This window comes from Camellia sinensis, chromosome 10 (assembly GCF_055761805.1).
Source record: "Camellia sinensis isolate YWXY chromosome 10, ASM5576180v1, whole genome shotgun sequence".
Lineage (NCBI taxonomy): Eukaryota > Viridiplantae > Streptophyta > Magnoliopsida > Ericales > Theaceae > Camellia > Camellia sinensis.
The window spans coordinates 126,833,897-126,859,096 of NC_138970.1; the positions used below are offsets into that span (position 1 = coordinate 126,833,897).

At 41.6% G+C, this 25,200-nt stretch overlaps 1 pseudogene; it reads left to right on the forward strand.

The window, feature by feature from the left end:
* Positions 1 to 7,934: 7,934 nt before the first annotated feature.
* Positions 7,935 to 8,243, forward strand: LOC145800681 (putative mitochondrial protein AtMg00860 pseudogene; annotated as a pseudogene).
* Positions 8,244 to 25,200: the final 16,957 nt, after the last annotated feature.

Consider the following 25,200-nt stretch of genomic DNA (forward strand, 5'->3'; position numbering starts at 1 on the left):
AGGCACGTTTAAATTAGCATACCTTATGCTATGCATGTGTGCATTCATGCATTTGAATTGCATACTTTAGGCTCGGTACATCATGCTAACTGCATTTGTACTTCAAATTCAAAACTGAATATGTGATAGTTGTGCATTTTCACATGACATGTTTAGGATAGCCGAGCCTATTCTAGCAACATTTTGTATGCGATGCATTAGGCACTTAACATGGACTTGGATCATGCATGTTTGCTAACGAGTTCTTTGTTTTGGCACGGAGTACTATGTGAGTATTTTCCAGTTTTAGCATCTCGCATGCCTGTGAATGCTATCATGACAGCATGTTTACCATGTGGCTAAATGCTTATGTGTTATTACTGTTTGAATGCCTGTGGGTGAAGGTTGGATTGTTTGAGTTGGAAAAACTCATTGAAATCCGTATTTTAGCCTACTTGCGAGTAGCCAATTCCAAAACACTTTCCAAAACAAACGGATATGTAATGCTTGTTTCCAAATTAGGCAATCTAGTCTATACTTGTTTGTTGCGTGCATAACATAGCAATTCTAGGCTAATAAATGGAACAAGAACACATAACGTTTTCAAAATCAGATATTATGGTTAGTAGAGGCCGGTCTTCGGACCGGGCGAAAGGGGGTGCTCATAGCTGACCTTCCCCGATCGTACCCAAGCTCCCGAGCCGAGACAAACTCCGGTGATGACGGACATGTGGCCTTCGGCACCGAGTCAGGGTTTCCTAAATTTCCCCATTTTAAAAATATTTAGGTGGCGACTCTGTATCTGGCAAAGCAGTCCATGTTTGGCACTTCTTTCAAAAAAATCTATTTTCTCAAAACGATTTGCCGGATTTGGACTCTTTGGTTCAGATTAAGAACCGTGACAATTTGAGAGTCCGAGCTGTAGTGACCCCAAATGGACAGAACGGGACTTAACCCTCCCGGGGCGTTCGGGGGACGTCTACACTTATCTAAGCTAGATATTTAAGCGATAAATAAACTTGGAATACAAGGAAGGCTCATGCACGTGCTCGGTTTTCACCCGAAAAGGGACTGTCTTTCTGCTGCATGTCTCTGTTTGCACACTTGAACACCAAAGAAGTTGTCCACTTCTAGAACACCTTTGCTCCACCTTAGGAACACACTGTACAAATTTCATTGGTGGCCAATAGGGGGCTGGTCGGCTACAAATGGTGGCCGGTCGGCTACCATCGGTGACCGGTCGGCCACTAGTGATAGTTGTCGGCCACTGATGGTCTGAGCTTCCTTGCTACAATAGAGAGCAAAACAGAGCAAAACAAAGCATTTCTCAAGGGTTGTTTGCACACTTTGCCTCTCTTTTTCATGGGGAAATCAAAGGAGAGACAAGCTTTGGTTCACAAACCATCAATCAAGCAATTTCATTACATGATGGCTTGTGAAACCAATTATGCTAGTTCAATAAATGCACAACAAGACCAAAATGTATCATGCATGATCAAGGGCAATGGAGACCAAGGAAAGTGGCACATTTCATCACTTTTGAGTATGAAATGTCCCATTTTCCTTGTGTTCAAACTAACGTCTGATTTGAACACATGCAATGCAACACAAAGAATGCTTATCTTGCCTCTTTTACTTGTCGATTCTTGTTTACTCATTTTAATTACCAAATCATCCTTTAATCCATTAAGTCCATTGGTGAGTGTCCTCTAATGAAAAGAGAGCTCAAACCCCAAGTTTCTATAGGCATGAAAGAGCCATTACACTATTGGTAATGAACCCCCTAAGGGATTAAACCATTAGGTGTAGCACCTCCATTTCATACTTAGGCAAGCAAGTCGTTTGAAACCACTTTCAAAGCAAATCAAAAGTGAAGAATTGAGGGGGATCGCAGAGATTGATTAAGTGCTGGAAATGAATGATAAAAGCACTAAAACATGCAATCAATTCAAGCCAATGATAGTTAAAGCCTTAAAACACTAAGCTAGTGAAGGAATTAACACTACAACCATGCCATACAAGGCTCAAATGGAATAAACAACCAGAAACAAAGGTAAAATAGCCCTAAATATGGTCTAAAACATGCTGGACTGAAGTTACGAAAAGCCAAAACATTAAGCTAATACATGGGGCTACACTACAACTATGCAAAACAAGACTCAAACAAACTAACCAGCCCAAAACAGAGCTAAAACAGAGGCTAAGACATGCTGGACTTGAGCTAAGTTAAGCTAGAAAAACATGCTAACATGTGAAGCTAATTAGGCATACAAACAAGACACAAGGAGGGGAGGCTAACCCCTCAAATTTTGGACTTCAAAATGAGTTTTTTGCCATTAAAAATCCTCTAAAATTCAATGGTTAAAGGGCCCAAAAAAGGGTGATTTGAAAGTGATAAACAAAGGCACAAAAGCTATACAAGCAAAGAAGCAAGAAGGGTGAACCACCCCTAACTAAAAAAGGGCTTAAACAACCACTTTTAAGTCACAAAAACAGAGCTTCTTAGAGTTCAAAACCAAGCCAAAAACAATTGAAATATATGGCAAAACAAGTATCTTGAAACAAAGTAAACAAGACAAGTTTTATACCTTTGAAGCAAAGCTTAATTTCAGGCACCAAACCAAGCTAAAACCACTTGCTAGAGCTCAAAGAGGGCCCTAAAGAATCTCAGCTCAAAGGTAAGGAGATTTTCTTTAGGAGGTATAGGCAAAAGCTAAGGATTTATGAGCAAATGTATACAAAATTGCAAGAGAGAGAGAGAGGGAGAATTTTGCTCCAAAATTGCTAACCCTCAAAAATGGGGGAGGAACCCCCCTATATATAGAAAAACATGACTTGAGCTTAGAAACATTCTACCATACAAGTGTATAAAGATGCAACTCAGTGTGCCTATAGCTGTCATAGTTGTCAACAAATATCTGGAAAAGCACACTGGTAGCCATCGGCCACCACTGGTGGCCGACTGGCCACACCACTGGCCGACAACCATTATCCATGGCCGACAGCCTATGGTGGTGGCCGACAGGTCACCATAAGGTCCAGACACGAAGTTTTGGTCCAAAACAAGGCACAAAGCAGACAAGGTTTCAAGGCTCAAAGGCAAGGCACTCCGCCGAGGACTTCGAGCACTCAAAACGAACACATGCAAACACAATCATCGAGTGCGCAAACGATGATGTCCAAGTCTTGAGGAATGTCAAAAATGGGGTGTCTACACTTGCCATTTCGGATTCTTGGAAGGACAAGTTATAGGAAGTTACGGACGAACTAACCCTTGTAAAGAAGGTTGTCTGTGGGCATACAAATTCTAGTGAGACTCCTTCAAAAATCAAAGTTCCTGACCCTAAAGCTTTCGGTGGTAATCGGAGTGCCATGGAACTTGAGAATTTTTTGTAGGACATGGAGCAGTATTTTAAGCCTGCTTATATGCAAGAAGGGGAGAAAGTTACCATCACAAGCATGTACCTTACTGATGATACGAAACTTTGGTGGCGTACACGTGTTGGGGATGATGCTCGACCAGAGATCTCAACATGGGAGACTCTTAAGAAGGAAATGAAAGAACAATTCCTTCCTTGCAACACATCTTGGGTTGCAAGAGATGCCTTGAAACGGTTGAAGCATTCTGGATCAATGAGGGAATATGTGAAATAATTCAGTTTGTTGATGCTTGACATCAAGAACATGTCTGAGGAAGATAAACTTTTCAACTTTATGTCTGGATTGCAGAATGGGGCCCAGTTGGAACTTTGGAGACTCGATGTCAAAGATTTGCCCTCTGCCATGGTTGCAGCAGATGGGTTGCTTGACTATAAGTTAAACAAGGAACCCACGTCTAAAACCAATAAATCCAAGAAAAAAGGGAAAGAAAAGACAGGAGAGAAAAAGTCTGGTTTCAAAAAGGGTAAAGATGGTTCCAAGTACAAGCAAAAAGGGGAATCTTCTCAGAACAATGGTGGGAAATCTAACAAAGGGTGCTTCATCTGTGATGGACCCTATAGAGCGAAGGATTGTCCCAAGCGTGAGAAACTTAACGCTATGGTTGCTGAAGATGATAAGGCGGGATCTCACTCAGATGGCCCTACTCGAGTCAACCCCTTGCAATTGTTGAATGTAATCCATGCAGAGAGGACCCCCTTGTCCGATTTAATGTACATAAAGGTGGTAATGGATGGTATTGAAGTGTTTGCAATGGTGGACACTAGAGCCAACCATAACTTTGTGTCTAAAAGGGTAGTGTAGTCCCTAAAATTGAAGATTGTCCAGAATCCAAGCAGAATCGAGATCGTGAATTCTATAACCCAACCAGTGCATAGGATGACTCTGAACGTGAAGGTAACAATGGGTGAATGGACTGGACAAATAAACTTGATGGCAGTCTGATTAGATGACTTTGATGTTATTCTTGGGAACGATTTCTTTATGGCTGCAAAAGTGGCATTGATGTCATATTTGGGTGGGATGTTGATTTCAGATGAGAATCAACCTTGTATTGTGTCAGGCTTTACTCGACCAGATAAGAAAAATGGGGCAAAGAAGAAGGATGAGATGCTGTCGGTCGTGAAAGTTCTTAACAAACTAAAGAAGGGTGAGGAACACATTCCTTGCAGCATTGATTGAAATGAAGCCTAACCTTACTATGGAAGTACCAGATACAGTAGCAGATGTCTTGGTGGAGTTCATTGATATAATGCCTTCAGAGTTGCCTAAATCTCTCCCTCCTCAGCATGCCACTAATCACAAAATTTAATTGGTGCCTGGTGCGAAGGCTCCTGCCAAGGCACCCTACCGAATGTCGCCGTTGGAACTTACTGAATTAAGGAAACAATTGTTGAAGTTATTGGAAACCGGTTTAGTCTAGCCCTCCAAAGCCCCATACAATGCCCTAGTGTTGTTCCAAAAAAAACAAGATAGATCATTGCGGATGTGCGTGGATTATCAAGCCCTGAATAAGGAGACTATCAGAAATAAGTACCCTGTCCCTTTAGTGGCTTATCTATTCGACGGTCTTAGCAAGGCCACTTTCTTCACAAAGCTAGACCTTCGCTCGGGGTATTGGCAAGTTTGGGTTGCGGAAGGAGACGAGGCAAGGACCACTTGTGTAACTAGATATGGTTCTTTTGAATTTTTAGTTATGCCTTTTGGCCTTACTAATGCTACTGCGACATTCTATAATTTAACGAATGATGTTTTTAATGATTAAGTTGATCAGTTTGTAGTTGTTTACTTGGATGACATTGTTATTTATAGTGAAACATTACAAGACCATTTGATCCATCTCAAAAAAAGTATTCTCCCAACTACGGGAAAATAAACTCTATGTAAAGAAGGAGAAGTGCGAGTTTTCTCAAAAAGAAATTAAGTTTCTTGGGCATATTATTTGTGTCACAACCCCAAACCGCCCCTAGTAGTTTGGTGCCGTGATGGCCAGTAATCCGAGATTACCGAAGGCCAACTTTCAAAATTCACACACAATCAGAGTATAAATATATGGGGCTCACAAGTACGGAAGCAATAATCTAAAATACAAGTGGTCCACAAGAGCAGTGCATAAGTCAAATGAAATGGCATACATCTTTACATAGCTTTAAAACTTGAAAACAAATAAAATAAAGTACAAAATACATGCTACATCTTGATAAAAGGCTTCTCAAGCCGACATGTTCAAAATACATAAGCTTCAAGATTGCCGACATAAACAAAAACACTTGAGCCACAAATCATGAAACATAATCTTCTAGTTTGCCGACATCCTCACTGCCGACATAACATACATGCAAAACACACATCTCGGCGTAGCCGACTTCTTGCTTGTTACCTACATACATACATAGGGAGGGTGAGCTTGGATACTCAGTGAATGGTACAAGTAATAAAGGGGTTAAATGAATGATTCCCGAGGTCTTTTCAAAACAATACATAACATAGCTTAGCTTGGCTTGAAATAAAACATCAATCGAACCTTGGTCTTCCAAAACTTACTTACTTACTTAACATACGTCAAATCTCAAAACATGGGGTGATGACATTCCGGAAAAAACAATCAAAGGTGCCACAAAAGCTTAGAGTCCCCTGGCACGTACAGACTTCACATGTGTGCTACGAATGCTTATAGTCCCCTAGCACGTACGGACTTCACAAGAACGTCACCCAAAACAAAACTTATACTTGATACATATAATAGGGATATCATTCATGCTTAACAAATACTTTTATCAAAACAAGGCAAAGCTTTATCAAAACCTTATAACATAACTTTATTAAAAATACCACTCACATAGTTCTTGGGACGTCGGGATCAAGGCAAAGGTCCAAGTCCTACAAACACATGGCAAAGTCTACTAAATGCACTTCTCAAAACAAGTCTTACATACATGCAAATGATCTCGGAAAACATGCTGGAAGTCAAATCACAGTTTTACATGTCAGGAAGACATGCTGGGTACCAACCAGGTCTTTGCCGAGGTCCCACACCTTCTGGCCGAGGTGTGGCTACCTAGGCTTCAGCATGCGGCTGCATGCAGAGGTTCGCACAAGGCAAACTAAAGGTGTAAGTGATCATGCAAGGTAGGCCAAGGTGAGATACAATGCTTGGCCTAAGTGTGAGGTCTAGGTAAGAATGATCTCGGCGACTACACCTTGGGAAGTGAAGTCTGGAGATTTGGGTTTCCACCCGTGAAGAACAGGAAGAACATGAACATGAAGATTATGAAGAACATGGATGCTAAAATCATAACTTCTTTATTTAAAAAATCTGGGATTTCATGCTATGAGTTCGAAAACATAGACCTGGGTACCCATGCTTGAAAATCATGTGAAAACAAACACAAAAACATGGATCTTGGCATGAGCTTTCGGATCAAAACATAACTTTTCTTGAAGAACACATAAATGCTATTTTCTCTTTCTAAAACCGGACTTCAAAACAATGCATGGCTTACAAATCATATTCAATCATGCAATGCAATAACATAAACATAAAGAACAACATAGGTAGATCAAGAATCTAATCTTAGAACACGGATCTAACGGTTCGATCTCTAGGGATCAAGCTTGGAACTCTATCTCCTCCCAAGAACTCCTCTCCCTCCTCTAGAGCTTCTCTCTCCTCTTCAAAACAAAGATATAACAAATGATAGGTTTCCTCTCTCTATCGGCTGACTTAACACTCAGCTCGGACACGTGGCAACGGCTGGTTGGCTCTCCTCAAAAAGGTGATAGATTGATAAGACAAGACTATGACAAAGCGTGTCTAACAAGCTACTCGGTAAGGCACTCCGGCAAGTGATGACATCGGCTAAAGACAAAGCTTCGGCAACTAAGGTGACAATGACCTCGGCTAGGAAGGACAACACTTGACTAAGCTGTGCCACACCTTGGCCTAGATGTGTCACACCTCGGTCTAGGTCATACCACTCCAAGACAAGATCACTCAGGTGTAAAGGTAACATCTCGGCCTAGATGATACACATCTCGGCCTTGGTGATTCACACCTCGGCCTAGATAATGACATCTCGGCCAATATGCCAGGGCGAAGGTGGAGGTCAAACAAAGGGGTTCCAAGATACTTTCAGACTGAAGATGACCTCGGCTTGGAATGATCTAGGCGTAACATAACCTAGGCTTGGCATGACTTCGGCTAAACATAACTTAGGCTTGGGGTACCAAGGAAGGAACAAAGCAAGCACACAACACTTAGACAAATCACATAGACATCAAAACAAGGCATGGATCTTACTTAGGCAAAACAAGTCATAAACATACAAATGCAAGCTCAACGAGTCATAATCATACAAATGCTCATGAACGTGACTAAGACATAAATATGGGTTGTTACAGCATCTTAACATGGCAAAACATACAAATGTATGCAAACATGACTAGGACATAAAATGTGGGTTGTTACAATTTGCCAAGGCCATGTCAAAATGGATAGAAAGAAGGTGTAGGCTATTATGGAATGGTCTCCACCCACCAATGTTGCAGAGTTGCGATCTTTCTTGGGTTTGGCAAATTACTACAGGAAGCTTATCGAGGGATATTCAAAGAAGGTTACACCCCTCACTGATTTGTTGAAGAAAGATCACAAATGGGATTGGTCCGTTAATTATCAAGAGGCCTTTGACAAGTTGAAAGGTGCAGTGGCAAGTGAACCGGTCTTGCGATTGCCTAATTTTGAGTTGCCTTTCCAAGTACACACGGATACCTCGGACAAAGCGCTCAAAGAAGTATTGGTGCAAGAGGGACACCCTGTGGCCTTTTAAAGCAGAAAATTGAATGTTGCTGAGAAGAATTATTCGGCCCATGAGAAGGAGATGACGGTGGTGGTACATTGCCTTCTCACCTAGAGGGTTTACCAGTTAGGATCTAGATTTTTGGTTCTTACTGACGATATGCCCAATACATTCTTCAAAACTCAAAAAAAGTTGTCTCCAAGGCAGGCCCGTTGGCAAGAATTCCTTGAAGAATATGACTTTGAATGGCGACACAAGCCTGGACGACACAATCTAGTCGCTGATGCCTTAAGCCGGAAGAAGATAGTTGACTATATGCCTGCTATTTCTAACATAGAATCACAATTGCTGGAAAGGATCAGGGACAGTGCTGCAATTGACTCAGAGTATCAACTGTTGGTGCAACAAGTAAAGGATGGTATTGCTCATTGGCATTGGCTTGAAGATGGTCTTCTCCATGGCAAAGGAGATAGGTTATATGTTACTAGTGTCAAGGGACTGAGATTGGAACTTCTTAGAGAAGCGCATGATCCGCAGTGGGCTGGTCATCCAGGACAACAACGCATGATAGCACTCTTGTCTTGTTCTTATGTTTGGCCGAAAATAGAAGACGACGTTGAGGCTTATGTCAAAACTTGCATGGTGTGCCAGTTGGAAAAGACAGAAAGAAAGAAAACGGCTGGGTTGTTGCAACCATTGCCAGTCCTTGAGAAGCCGTGGGTTTTAGTATCCATGGACTTCATCTCTGGATTTCCTAAAATTAATGGGATCTGTTCCATCATGGTAATTGTTGACCATTTTTCTAAGTATGTTGTCTTTATCCCTGCTCCTCATGTTTGTCCTGCTGACATTGCTGTTGATTTATTTTATAAGTATGTTGTAAAATACTTTGGCTTGCCTGAGGACATAATTAGTGACAGGGATACTCGGTTTACGAGAAGGTTTTGGACTGTGCTATTTAATTTTTTGGGTTCAGAATTAAATTTCTCCACAGTGAATCACCCTCAGACGGATGGCCAGACCGAGAGGATGAATGGATTGCTTGAGGAGTATCTCCAACATTATGTGACCGCAAGTTAAAATAATTGGGTCAAATTGTTGGATAGTGCACAGTTTTGTTACAATTTGCACAGATCATCTGTAACCGGGATGAGTCCGTTTGAATTAGCCACGGGGCAACAGCCCCTAACTCCTCACGAAGTTGCTAAAACAGGCTCTGGTGGTAGATGTCCAGCAGCATACCGCTTTGCAAGGACCAAACAAGAGTTGCTAGAGGAAGCACAAGATAGTTTAGCTAAAGCAAGCAAAAGAATGAAAATGTATACTGACAAAGGGAGGAGACCCTTAGAGTTCAAAGTGTAACACAAAGTGCTACTGAAGCTTATTCCTCAAATTTGGAAGAAGATAAGCAGTAAGACAGTGCACCATCGCTCAATTCCGAAATACGATGGCACCTTTGAAATCTTAAAAGGTACAGGCAATGTTGCATACAGGCTAGTGTTGCCTGATCGGTTGAAAATCCACCCAACTTTCCATGTTAGTTTCTTGAAACATTTTCATGAGGATCAAACAAACTTGACAAGGAAACAAGCTCAGAGGGCACCTCCAGTGATCAGAAAGTAGTTTGACAGAAAGGTAGAACGGATTCTTGATCACAAGACTGAGGGTCAAAGCAAAAAGAATCGAAAGGCCCATTACTTAGTGAAGTAGAAGGGTTCCCCGGAATCTGATGCAAGTTGGAAAAAAGATGTAACGTTGTGGCAGTTCGAAAAACAAGTCGAAGAGTACTTAAAGACCCTACCAATGAGGACATTGGCTTCTTCTGGTGGGGGTGGTTTGTTAGCACCTTCTACTTGAAGGCTGCATGGTTGGCATTGGCAACACCTTGCGCCCATGTCCAACCAAGGCCACAGCATAATGGTGGTATGCCAAGACAGCAAGATGAAAAGATGACAAAGTGTTGAAGCAGTAGCACACAACCCTTGGCCAAAGTATGGGAAGCTTTTGCACAGATGCATGGCATTAATATGACCTAAATGTGGGTTGCAGCATACTTGGGAGTAGAAGACAATCAGTGAGCAAGACTTGGTCTGGTGGCCAAGACAACCAAATTCGTAGCTGGCCTGATAAGGCAGACAACATGGTGGTTATCAGCATTTATACATGTCTGTTGACAACAGTTACTTGTGTTGAAGCAAAGACAAGACAAGCCTGGAATTCAAGAACCAAGGCTAGAAGATAAGAGCAATTATTAGCAGTTAGTTCTAGATTTGTTCCTAAGTCCCTAGGCATTTAGGGGTGTGAACTGCCATGCCACTTGGCATGCTGTCCTTGTATTGGTAGTTATATCTTTGTAACTGATTGTAAGCCTATATAAGGCATGGCCATGGAACTCGAAAGGGATCAAGTATTGTAAGAGTTTCCATAGGCATTCCATTGTATTGTTGGTGCAATAATAAAGGTTGGGAATTTCCTGTAATTTCGCGTTGCCTTCTCTCTTACTTGTTATAACTCATTGTGTGAGTGTGTATTGATAATTGGTTGAGACTAAGTGCTACAACTTAGTGCCATTGCAGGCTGAAAATTTTAATTCAAAAATTGACCTTGAAACACTAGCCTTCATGGCTGGAGGCTCCTCCTCTCTCCCCCATGGTGTATAAAAGGAGACTCGTCTCTCTTGGTTTTGGTACAGATTTTTTTCTTCCAGAATATATCAGTTAGTTTGCTTCTCCTATAATATATTCTTCTTGTGTGAAAGTGTGACAGAATGCTACCATTGTCGGTTCGCCAAAGCTAACAAAAGGTGCTTCTACATTAGCCGGTCTAAACCATCTTATCTAGGGAGACAGAAGTCGACGTTCCTCCAGCACCTACGGTGAAGCGACTAATCTATTTTAAGAACACTGTGGTATCACACAAAATTTGGTTTGATTACTTATTTTCAATATTTCGATTAAATATGTATTTCTGTTAATCATGTTTCATGTTTCATGCTCTAGAATATAAATTTATTAAACATGGATTTATTTGATGTTCTATTATTTAATTTAATAAATTATGAATCTATTTATCTTGGTTAATTTATATAATTTAAACAACAAACTTAAAACAGATTTTTTTTTTCCTATGAATTATGATAAATAGTATGTAATAATTTTTCCCTGCAATTGTATATTGTTTTGATAATTGGTCACTGTTAATAGCACTTGGTAATTAGAATGCATATGTACAGTTTGATATATATACACCCATGATTAAATAAATTCATATGCATGTTGTTGTGCAATATATGAATTTGATTGCAAATTTAATTTGCTTCGTAGATTAAGCCCATTGTTTTACCTATACTATATTGGTTGGTACTTCTGTTAGCTTTGCTTAATTTCAAAAATGAGTTGTTCCAATTGATTAAGTTAAATAGATATGCTTAAGGTTAAAAAAAAAACTTGCCATTTAATTTGTTTAATAATTAATTGATTGGTTCATATTTGTTTGCTTCCAATTTGTATTTGTGGTCTTAGTCTACTGCATGAACTTTATGAATAGAAATTAATTGGTTTTGTTCTACTGCTTACTTTATTTAAGTGAATAAATAAATATTGCTTAATTTGCATGCTTCTAGTTTTACAATATAATATGTATGTTAAATTGCTTTATAATTTTCTAGTATATTTGCATGATTTTAATTGCTAGAATTATTTACATGTTTAAATTCATTTATAACTCATGGCAATTAATTTTAATTTAACTTTGGAGTTATAAATTTTTTTGTAACTTGTCTAAATTTATGTACATGATTATTGTGTTATAATTTCCAATAACTCTTGTCAATTAATTTAGTTTACTTTTAGAGTTATAAAGTTTGTAATTTATTTGGAAGTTATAAGTTTAATTGTATAACTTGTCTAACATAATTAGTTTTGCTATTAAATTAATTGATTAGTTTACAAGTTTCTTTAGATTATTTGTTTGTATTGTGTTGTAGTTTGCTACTAACCTTCTTTGTAGGCATACCTATGCTAAAGGGAATGGAAACAACACAAATCGAAATGAATAGGATTTGGGAATGTCAAATAAAAATTTGGACTACTGACAATCCTCAATTGGATTGGTTTACTCGTCTTGTATTGAAGCAATTTGTTTTTGCTTGAGAATTTGTTATGGTTGTTTTACCATTATGTAAAAGCAAGTTTATTTGCTTGTAATTGTTGTAGAAATTTTTTTTTATATTGCTTATAATTTGGTTAGCAATTTTAAATTGCTTGTAAGTGTGAAACCTTAGGTTGTTTTAACCTAGTTCATCCTTTGGAAAACTTAATTCTAAAAATTGTTTGTCACGGACTAGGAGTCAACATGCTCTTGAAAGTTTTGTCAAAAGATTAACTGGGTTTTAGGTGGGACCGATGTGACCCCTCCAGTTTTTCTGGGAACATTCTTGACCATGTTTGATTCTAGGTTTAGTGGTGAGACTAATTTTGAATTAACTTTTCAACTGTGGGATTTTCTAGTGTTAAATTTAATTTCTAGAAACACAGAAAGTGATACTTTGGTGTATTTTTTAGAAATGGAAACTGTCACCAATGTTGCTGCTACTGCTAATGTTGGTGGGAATCTGAACCCTAGGACAACTGACTTGCCAACCCCTACTGCTGTGACCTCTGTGGTCAACCTTGGTGTTACTTCGGCTATTCCAGGAGGACCACTCAGTCACCATGAGCGCTTAGAGAAATTTGCTAGGGTGAACTTCAAGAGATGGCAACAAAAGATGCTATTCTACTTGACCACGCTGAACTTTGCAAAGGTTTTGTGTGAGGATCCTCCAGCCGTGGCAGAGAATGAGCCAAACAGGCAGAAGGTCATAGCGCTTGACACATGGAAGCAGACAGACTATCTTTGCCAGAACTATGTGTTCAACAGCTTGGCAGACTAACTCTACATTGTGTTTTGTGCCAAGAGCTTAGCAAAGGAGTTATGGGAATCTCTAGACAAGAAATACAGGATTGAGGATGCCGAGGCAAAGAAATTTGTCGTTGGCCGGTTCTTGGACTTTAAAATGATCGATTCAAAAACTATGATGAGCCAAGTCCAGGAGTTCCAAGTAATCTTGTATGAAATTCATGCTAAGGGGATGCCTTTGAACGAGTCATTAACTCTGAATTGAGGAGGATAATAGAAAGAAATGAGGGAGTACCTCCTCTGTGAAGGCCAATGTCATTGATCATGGCAAATCTTCTAAGGTAAGGAAGAAGGCCCTTGTGAACAAGGGCTCAAAGCTAGAGCCAAGGGGTGGTGTTACAAAGAAGCCGGCATACAAGCCGTAGGAACCTAGTTATCAGGTCTTAGGGGAAGTGCTACAACTATGGTGGCGAGGGGCATCGGGATAGTGACTACCGCAAGCAAAAGAAGACATACAAAACCAAACCCCGAGCTCACATGGCAGATATACAAGAGCACTCCCGTGATGAGGATGATATGCACTTGTCTGTCATTGTCTCTGAGGTGAATATGGTGGGTTAAAACCCAAGAGAATGGTGGATCGATATTGAGGCTACACGCCACATCTGCTCCAAGAAGAAATTGTTTACAACTTTTGAGTCGGTTACAAATGGTGAGAAGTTGTTTATGGGAAACTCTGCTACCTCAATTATTGAGGGGAAAAAGAAAGGTGGTCCTGAAGTTGACCTTAGGAAAGGAGCTGACCTTGAATAGAAGTCCTATATGTTCCAGACATTCGTAAGAATCTTGTTTCAGTGTCTCTTCTCAGCAAACATGGTATGGTCTTTGAGTCCGACAAGGTCATTCTGACCAAGAACGAAGTGTATGTAGGTAAGGGATATATATATTGAGGGGTATGTTTAAACTCAATGTAATGAATGTTATCCCAAAAATGAATAAAAATGCATCTTCTTCTGCTTACATGCTTGAGTCTTCCAATTTGTGGCATTGTAGATTAGAACATGTGAACTTTGAATCTTTACGTAGATTAATCAAGTTAGATCACATACCATCTTTTAAGATTAATCTGAAACACAAGTGTGAAACTTGTGTTGATGCGAAGTTGACAAGATCTTCGTTTCTTTCAAATGAAAGAAGTTCAGAGCCGTTGGACTTAGTGCATAGTGATGTGTGTGACTTAAAGTTTATACAATCACGTGTGGGAAATAAATACTTCATCACTTTTGTTGATGATTGCACTAAGTATTGTTATGTGTATTTTCTCAAAAGCAAAGATGAGGCTGTTGACAAGTTTGTTTTTTATAAGAATGAAGTTGAGAATCAATTAGGCCGCAAGATTCAGGCTTTAAAAAGTGATCGTGATGGTGAGTATGAATCACCGTTTATTAAGATTTGTGCTCAATCTGGGATTATCCATCAAACCACAACACCTTATTCTCCTCAGTCAAATGGGATTGCTGAGCGGAAGAATAGGACGATAAATGAGATGATGAATACAATGTTGATAAGTTCTGGATTACCACAAAACATATGGGGGGAAGAAATTCTCTCCGTGAATTACATTCTAAATAGAATCCCTCAAAAGAAAATAGACAAGACTCCATATGAATTATGGAAAGGCCGCAAGCCTTCTTATAATTTTCTACGAATCTGGGGATGTCTTGCAAAAGTGGCGGTACCTACACCCAAGCGGGTTAGGATATGCCCAAAAATCGTGGATTGTATATTCATTGGTTATGCACAGAATAGTAGTGTATATAGGTTTCTTGTGCACAAGTCTGATATTTCAAATATCCACAAGAATACCATAATGGAGTCAAGGAATGCGTCTTTATTTGAAGACATATTTCCTTGCAAACCCCGAGAAAAGAATCAAAGTTCTGAGAAGGAACTTGAAGATGATTAAAATGATGATCACGTAGATGATCAAGATGAGGAAGTAAATGAGCCAAGAAGGAGTAAGAAGGCTAGGATTGCCAAGTCCTTTGACCCGGACTGTAACGCCCTCAAAATAATAACATTAAACCCATCAAACAGGACATGCGTTGACGTATAAACAAACCACCTTCTATTATTCATTAGCGTCTCATTACATAAGTATTACATGTTAACATCATAACAAAATGCCCTACGGGCTTACAGCTTTCCAAGTTAACACTTGGTTACAACAAAGAGTACTAACTCGATACACATTAAGCCCTTGGCTTGAAGTTACATGTAATACATCAAAAGTAAAACAACAAAACATGTCCGCCTCTAGCCTCCCAGCTATGTCCTTGGAGGTGGCATGCTTCCTGTACCTGAAAATGATGTTCCCATATAGGGTGAGCCACAGCCCAGTAGAAATACACTAAACCAACCATGAACAATGACTAAAACATTAGCAATTGATAGATGGCCAACACTGATACAATCACATAAATTTCATATTTATGTCTTACAACTTATGAGTCTAAGTTACCTTTCATTTTCCCTTTTTCAACAGATAAGTATAAAAACTATATCTCACATTCAGATAAGCATAAAAGCTATATCCACATTCTCAACAGATATGTATATCAACAATACCCACAGATAAGCATACAAGCTGTATCCACATTCTACAACAGATATGTATATCAACAATATCCACAGATAAGCATACAAGCTGTATCCACATTCTACAACAGATATGTATATCAACAATATCCACAGATAAGCATACAAGCTGTATCCACACTTCACAAAGATAAGCATATGAGCTCTATCTTCACTTCTCTAGACAAGTATATGAGCTCTGTCTACGGAGTTCATCCCCTATCTCCTCCCAATACCTATCCGGTTTAGAGGTACATCCCCTATCTTCCCCTAAACCGCGGAGTACATCCCCTATCTCCTCCTCTACACATAACGTATATAAACACATTGGTTCTATATACAATCACACAATACACACAATTAATGTATTCTATCAACCGTCAAGTTCCATGACACATTTCATTGATTAGTTTCAGTTTACTTAATCATCAAGCATTGTCTACAACAATCACAACTATCCTCCACCGATAGCCCAAAGCAGTTATTTCTAAAACAGAAAATAAATGCACAATGGATATTCAATCAACATTTCATTCCTTCATTCCTCTCAATTAATTATCCCAATTAATTAAACAATGTAATTAGGTCAATTCCCATAATTAACATTTCAACCCTTAGGTCCCATTTTCATCAATGATTCAACATTAATTCCATTTTCCATGCCAAACATGCTTCTAGGTTTATTATGAATAAAACCCCAACTTTTGTAAAATTACACAAAAGCCTCAAACTTTCATAAAATTACCCAACCAAGCCCATCATCTCAAAATACCAAAATTTAAAGACAAAACCCATAGAGAGGAGTAGGTTATCCCTACCTCAAACCCGGAGCCTCAAAGGAGATGAAGATCAAAACCAAAATGCTCCAAACCTCGAAATTTTCTGATCAAAAGGAAGCCCTCGACGATCAACAACCTTTTTGTAAAGGCCAAAGATGAGCAAATCACTCCTACTAGATCAAAACCTAGAGAGAAGGTAGAGTCTAGAGTGAGAGGCTCAACAATGGTGATTTCTAGAAAAGTAAGAGAGAGAAGAGAAAGCAAAAAGTGATTTGAAAAGTCACAATTTCGGGACTTTAACCCAGTCTCCCGCTCGAGCGTAAAACACCCCGCTCGAGCGGCCACTCACAGACTTACGCTCGAGCGGCCAACCTCCCGCTCGAGCGCAGAATGCACTCGCTCAGCACTTTTGCAGAACCAGACCTCCGCTCGAGCTCCCAACCCTACGCTCGAGCGTACAACACTGCACAACAAATACTGGATGGGTGTATTCCACGCTCGAGCGCCAACATCTACGCTCGAGCGGACCGGCCAAAAATCTGGGCAACTAGTTTTGGTTTCTAAACTCAACCAACCTGAAACAAACCCACCCAACACATCCCATAACTCAAATATAAAGTAAAGAGGATGCAAACAAGATAATAGTCAACTACCAACATCCACAGACACAAGTCTGGATCACTATACAACAAGGGTAAACCCGAGATCGCTATAACCTCCCCCCCTTAAAGAATTTCGTCCCCGAAATTAAGCACCAGTTTTCAAAACAAGTTTTCCTCCATTTTAAACAATGTTATATTTTAACATTCAACAATTCGACCCATTACCGGTCATCCCATCCCTTAAACAAGAGACATATCACAATATGTAAACAACATATGTACTTTCAACATGCATCAACATTATGCACTATCCTTCCAATTTCAACAATATGTTCAACAGATATAATGTTACATTCAACTTCCATATGAGGCATGTTCCAAGACATACTACCAATAATCAAAACATTCTCAATGTTTCACAACTTAAGACATATATAAAAGCTCTTAAGTTCAACAAAATGTAAAATTCAAATACAAGATTACATATCAATAAACAAGTCCGGATATTTCTCACGGACTTCCAACTCACGTTCCCAAGTGGCTTCCTCCACTCCGTGATGTTTCCACAAGACTTTCACCAAAGGAATGGTCTTGCCACGCAGGACCCGATCCCGCCTATCCAAGACCCGAACCGGTCTCTCCTCATACGAGGCATCCTCATCTACCTCTAAATCGCTCCAATCCAGCACATGTGATGGATCTGGCTCATACTTCCGAAGCATACTCACATGAAACACGTCATGCACTCCGGACAACTGCGGCGGTAAGGCTAACCGATAAGCAACCTCGCCAATCCTCTCAAGGATCTCAAAAGGACCAATAAACCGAGGGGATAATTTCCCACTCTTCCCAAACCTCATCAGGCCTCGCCTAGGTGATATTTTCAAAAAGACATGATCACCTACCTCAAACGCCAAAGGCCTCCTCCTACGGTCGGCATAACTCTTTTGTCGACTCTGGGCTGTAACAAGCCTCCTACGGATAAGCTCAACTTTCTCCGTCGTCTCCCTAACCAACTCCGGACCCAACAAAGGTGCATCACCCACCTCGGCCCAACAAACTGGAGACCTACACGGTCGACCATACAAGGCCTCAAACGGTGCCATACCGATGCTAGACTGATAACTGTTGTTGTAGGCAAACTCTACCAATGGCAAGTGCCTCTCCCACGTCCCACTGAAATCCAGGACACAACCCCGAAGCATATCCTCGAGGATCTGAATAGTACGCTCGGACTGCCCGTCAGTCTGAGGATGATAAGCCGTACTAAAGGTCAACTTAGTGCCCAAGGCACTCTGCAAACTCTGCCACAACCTAGCAGTAAAACGAGGGTCTCTATCTGAGACAATCGTCACTGGGACCCCGTGCAATCTCACTACGTCCCGAACATACAAATCGGCAAGATGATCCACCGAGTCTCTCACGCGCATAGGAATAAAGTGCGCCGACTTAGTCAACCGGTCTACAACCACCCAAATAGCATCACTACCCCGTTGAGTCCTCGGAAGACCTACAACGAAGTCCATAGTGATATGCTCCCACTTCCACTCGGCAATAGGCAAGGGTTGCAACAAACCCGCTGGCCTCTGATGCTCGGCCTTCACTTGCTGGCAAGTAAGGCACTTCGATACGAAAACAGCCACATCTCTCTTCATACCCCGCCACCAAAACTGGCGACCCAAATCCTGATACATCTTAGTACCTCCCGGATGCACCGCAAGGCGCGAATGATGAAACTCTCGGAGTACTTCCTCTCGGCAAGACTCCGGTACAAACAAACGGTCTTGGTATCTCACACTCAGGTCGGGATACACCGTCAAACCCTTCTCAACTTTCCCACTGGAGATCTTCTCTCGGAGGGATTCTACCTCAAGGTCACCTCTCTGTGCCTCTAACACTCTAGTCACAAGTGTAGGCTGCGCAACAACAGAAAACAAGGCCGCAGCCTCGACAAATTCGCCCAGTAGCAAATCAAACTCGCCAAGTGCTCCCAACATCTCCCATTCCCGGATGGCTATACAAGCTACATCACTAATGGTTTTCCTACTAAGGGCATCGGCCACAACATTGGCCTTTCCCGGATGATAATGTAACTCAAAATCATAATCCTCGATGAACTCCATCCATCTCCTCTGCCTCAAATTCAAGTCTCTCTGTGTAAACAGATACTTCAAACTCTTGTGATCCGAGAATACCTCGAACCTCTCACCATAAAGGTAGTGCCTCCAGATTTTCAAGGCAAAGATCACAGCTGCTAATTCTAGGTCGTGTGTGGGGTAATTCTTCTCGTGTATTTTCAACTGACGTGAGCCATAAGCTACCACTTTCCCCTCTTGCATCAACACACAACCCAAACCCTCTCGTGAGGCATCACAATAAACCGTATAACCCAACCCTCTCTCCGGAATAATCAACACCGGAGCGGTGGTCAATCTAACTTTCAACTCTTGGAATGACCTTTCACAAGTCTCACTCCACACAAACTTGACTCCCTTCCGAGTCAGTCTAGTCAACGGTGACGCTAACCTGGAGAAATCTTTCACAAACCGACGGTAATACCCAGCTAATCCCAGAAAACTGCGGATCTCAAACACACTCTTAGGCTGTGCCCAATCTTGCACTGCCTCGACCTTGGATGTATCGACAGACACCCCTTCCCCGGATACCACGTGGCCTAAGAATTTGACTTCTCTCAGCCAGAACTCACACTTCCCAAACTTGGCATACAGCCTATGGGCTCTAAGTAACTCAAGCACCACTCTCAAGTGTGCCTCATGCTCCTCCTCAGTAGGCGAATAGATAAGAATGTCGTCCACGAAGACAACCACAAATCGGTCTAAGAACTCCCGGAAAATCCGGTTCATCAAGTCCATAAAGACTGCCGGTGCATTGGTAAGCCCAAATGGCATCACCAGAAACTCGTAATGGCCATACCGCGTACGGAATGCCGTTTTCGGAATATCTTCCTCCCTGACCCTCAACTGATGGTAACCCGATCTCAAGTCTATCTTAGAGAAACAACAGGAACCCTTCAACTGGTCAAACAAATCATCTATACGGGGCATCGGGTACTTATTCTTAACCGTAGCCCGATTCAACTTCCGATAGTCAATACACAATCTTAAGGCACCATCTTTCTTTTTAACAAAGAGGGCCGGCACTCCCCACGGTGAAACGCTAGGGCGAACAAAGCCCTTATCTAGCAATTCCTGGAGCTGAACTTTCAACTCAACCAACTCTGCTGGAGCAAAACGGTAAGGTGCCATAGAAATCGGCGCCGTACCCGGCACTAAATCAATAGAGAATTCTATCTCCCGGTGAGGTGGCAAACTAACAAGTTCTTCGGGAAAAACATCCGAATACTCACAAACCACCCTCGGCAACACAATCCGAGTCTCAACACACTCGCTACTCTCAAAACTAGCAAGTAAACCACTAAGCTCACTTTGCCCTCGCGAATCATACCCCGGTGGCAAAACACTACCAACTCAGTCTCCCAAGAAATGGAACCACTCCCCGCTCAAGGTACACAACGTAACCCTCTGGCGGTAGCAATCAATAACAGCCCGGTATGACGATAACCAGTCCATACCCAAAATAACATCAAAACCCTTCATGGGCATGACAACAAACGGAAAAGGAAGCCTATAATCGGCGACCTCTATATCACAACCTCTAACACCCTGTTTCAGAATCAACTCACCACCCAAAGGCGATACCACACAAATAGGAGATGCTAACTGTGCTAACTCCAATTCCAAAACAGATGCAAATGCAGCAGATACAAAAGAATGAGATGCACCCGTGTCTATCAACACATTAGCAACCGAGTTGCAAAACAGAAAAGTACCTCTCACTACTAATGGAGCTGGTACTAAATCCTGCGCGGTAACAGCATACACGCGCCCCGTAGGCCCCTGGTCTACCTGCTCACCTCTCGGAGCAAAAGACTGCTGCACAGACTGGGATGACGAAGCTCCCGGATTGGCCCTCGAGGCCTGCACAGACTGAGCTGGCTGAAAACCCTGCGTCTGCCTAGAACCAGACGCTCCCGAAGTGGCACTCAACTGCGGGCAAAACCTCTTCATGTGCCCAGGTTGTCCACACTGATAACAAGTCAAGAGCTGCCCCCTGCCCAAACTCTGACTCTGCGGTCTAGCTGAAAAAGAAGCAGCTTTCTGACCCCCACCCTTCTGCGGGCAAACTGAAACCTTGTGACCCAACTGGCCACACTTGTAACAAGTGAAATCCCCCTGACCACCTCTCCCGGAGCCTGCACTCGGCACTGGGAAGGTCGATCTAGCAACACCACCCTGCGACTGCTGAGGGTTAGAACCCCTCTGCCTCCTGCCATCACTCTGACTATCCTGGCTCCTCTTGGAGCCTCTCTGACCCTCATCCTCCTCCTGCATCATAAGCTCCATATGAGCTGCAGCATCCACTAGGTGTCTATACTCTCGAATATAAGACCCACCAATTCTCAACTTGAGGCCCCGCCTCAACTTCCGCTCAAACTCATAGCAACGGCGTTCCTCAGACGCCACCAGTTCCGGTGCAAACCTGGACAGACTGGTAAAAGTAGCCTCAAACTCGGCCACTGACAAGCCCTGCTGATTAAGCCGGCTAAACTGATCCCTCAGCTTCTCTCTAGCTACTGCAGACAAAAACCTCTCCTGAAAAGCATTCACAAATGCCTCCCAAGTCCCACCAACACGAGCCTTCTCGTATTTCCACCATTGACCCGCATCTCCCTTCAGCTGGAAGGATGCCAAGGTCACTTTCAATGCTCCGTCCTCGATGCCAAGCATCTCAAACGTCTTCGTTGTCTGTTCGAGCCATTCATCTGCCTTAAGCGGCTCTTTAGGATCCCCGATAAACTCGTCCGGATTACACCGAAAGAACTCCCTCTTCAAGAAGGAAGGCCCTATCTCAGCTGCCTGATTCTCAGCCCTAAGAATACCCAAAGCTCCTGCTAACTCTCTGGCCAAGGCACCCATAGCCTGCTGACCTACTGGTTCGGCCACAGTGGCCTGTCCAACTCCCTCCTGCACTGCCGGAACCTCCTCCGGTAACGGTACTTCCTGCCTCGCAGGTCTACCACGCCTAGCACCCCTTCCTCGTCCTGACATCCTAATAAAGGCAACACAGAACGTTAGCACATTCACAAATGTGCCGAAACTAGACACTCACGTCCTAATGCATGGACAACTGTAATTCACTCCACATAAGCACATAAACACATAAGCACTTACGAATTTCATTTCCGGATAATGATAGTCCCGAGACGTTACTAGAGTTCCGGTTAGAAACAGCATTGATCAAGTGCTTTTCCAACAAGACTCCCAGAAACTCAAGGATCCAATCAACATCCTAGAAATTAAATCCCATACCCACATAGTCACATAAGCATGTTATCAATTAAGCTCATAGCATATGATACTACATCTAAGTCTCTATCAAGCGAGACAAACCCATTGTGATCCTAATCACTTCCCACGTACCCAAAGTATTCGAACCCGGTACGCTCTGATACCAAGTTGTAACGCCCTCAAAATAATAACATTAAACCCATCAAACAGGACATGCGTTGACGTATAAACAAACCACCTTCTATTATTCATTAGCGTCTCATTACATAAGTATTACATGTTAACATCATAACAAAATGCCCTACGGGCTTACAGCTTTCCAAGTTAACACTTGGTTACAACAAAGAGTACTAACTCGATACACATTAAGCCCTTGGCTTGAAGTTACATGTAATACATCAAAAGTAAAACAACAAAACATGTCCGCCTCTAGCCTCCCAGCTATGTCCTTGGAGGTGGCATGCTTCCTGTACCTGAAAATGATGTTCCCATATAGGGTGAGCCACAGCCCAGTAGAAATACACTAAACCAACCATGAACAATGACTAAAACATTAGCAATTGATAGATGGCCAACACTGATACAATCACATAAATTTCATATTTATGTCTTACAACTTATGAGTCTAAGTTACCTTTCATTTTCCCTTTTTCAACAGATAAGTATAAAAACTATATCTCACATTCAGATAAGCATAAAAGCTATATCCACATTCTCAACAGATATGTATATCAACAATACCCACAGATAAGCATACAAGCTGTATCCACATTCTACAACAGATATGTATATCAACAATATCCACAGATAAGCATACAAGCTGTATCCACATTCTACAACAGATATGTATATCAACAATATCCACAGATAAGCATACAAGCTGTATCCACACTTCACAAAGATAAGCATATGAGCTCTATCTTCACTTCTCTAGACAAGTATATGAGCTCTGTCTACGGAGTTCATCCCCTATCTCCTCCCAATACCTATCCGGTTTAGAGGTACATCCCCTATCTTCCCCTAAACCGCGGAGTACATCCCCTATCTCCTCCTCTACACATAACGTATATAAACACATTGGTTCTATATACAATCACACAATACACACAATTAATGTATTCTATCAACCGTCAAGTTCCATGACACATTTCATTGATTAGTTTCAGTTTACTTAATCATCAAGCATTGTCTACAACAATCACGACTATCCTCCACCGATAGCCCAAAGCAGTTATTTCTAAAACAGAAAATAAATGCACAATGGATATTCAATCAACATTTCATTCCTTCATTCCTCTCAATTAATTATCCCAATTAATTAAACAATGTAATTAGGTCAATTCCCATAATTAACATTTCAACCCTTAGGTCCCATTTTCATCAATGATTCAACATTAATTCCATTTTCCATGCCAAACATGCTTCTAGGTTTATTATGAATAAAACCCCAACTTTTGTAAAATTACACAAAAGCCTCAAACTTTCATAAAATTACCCAACCAAGCCCATCATCTCAAAATACCAAAATTTAAAGACAAAACCCATAGAGAGGAGTAGGTTATCCCTACCTCAAACCCGGAGCCTCAAAGGAGATGAAGATCAAAACCAAAATGCTCCAAACCTCGAAATTTTCTGATCAAAAGGAAGCCCTCGACGATCAACAACCTTTTTGTAAAGGCCAAAGATGAGCAAATCACTCCTACTAGATCAAAACCTAGAGAGAAGGTAGAGTCTAGAGTGAGAGGCTCAACAATGGTGATTTCTAGAAAAGTAAGAGAGAGAAGAGAAAGCAAAAAGTGATTTGAAAAGTCACAATTTCGGGACTTTAACCCAGTCTCCCGCTCGAGCGTAAAACACCCCGCTCGAGCGGCCACTCACAGACTTACGCTCGAGCGGCCAACCTCCCGCTCGAGCGCAGAATGCACTCGCTCAGCACTTTTGCAGAACCAGACCTCCGCTCGAGCTCCCAACCCTACGCTCGAGCGTACAACACTGCACAACAAATACTGGATGGGTGTATTCCACGCTCGAGCGCCAACATCTACGCTCGAGCGGACCGGCCAAAAATCTGGGCAACTAGTTTTGGTTTCTAAACTCAACCAACCTGAAACAAACCCACCCAACACATCCCATAACTCAAATATAAAGTAAAGAGGATGCAAACAAGATAATAGTCAACTACCAACATCCACAGACACAAGTCTGGATCACTATACAACAAGGGTAAACCCGAGATCGCTATACGGACTTCTTGACTTACATGTTAGAGGGAGAACCTCGAACTTTCCATGAAGCTGTGACTTCACCAGAAAATCCCTTATGGAAAGAAGCTATTAAAAGTGAAATTGACTCCATCTTACAGAACCATACTTAGGAGTTGGTTGATCTACCCCCAGGCAGGAAGGCCTTGGGGAGTAAATGGATCTTTAGAAGAAAGATGAAGGCTGATGGGTCAATTGATAAATATAAAGCTAGGCTAGTTATCAAAGGATACAGGCAGCGCCTAGATTACTTTGATACGTATTCACTTGTGACAAGGATTACATTCATTCGCACAGTGATTGCGATAGCCACTTTACATGGTCTAGAGATACATCAAATAGATGTAAAGACAGCTTTCTTAAATGGAGATTTAGGTGAAGAAATCTACGTGGAACAACCCGAGGGGTTTTCAGCTCCAGGGAAAAATAAGAAAGTCTGTAAG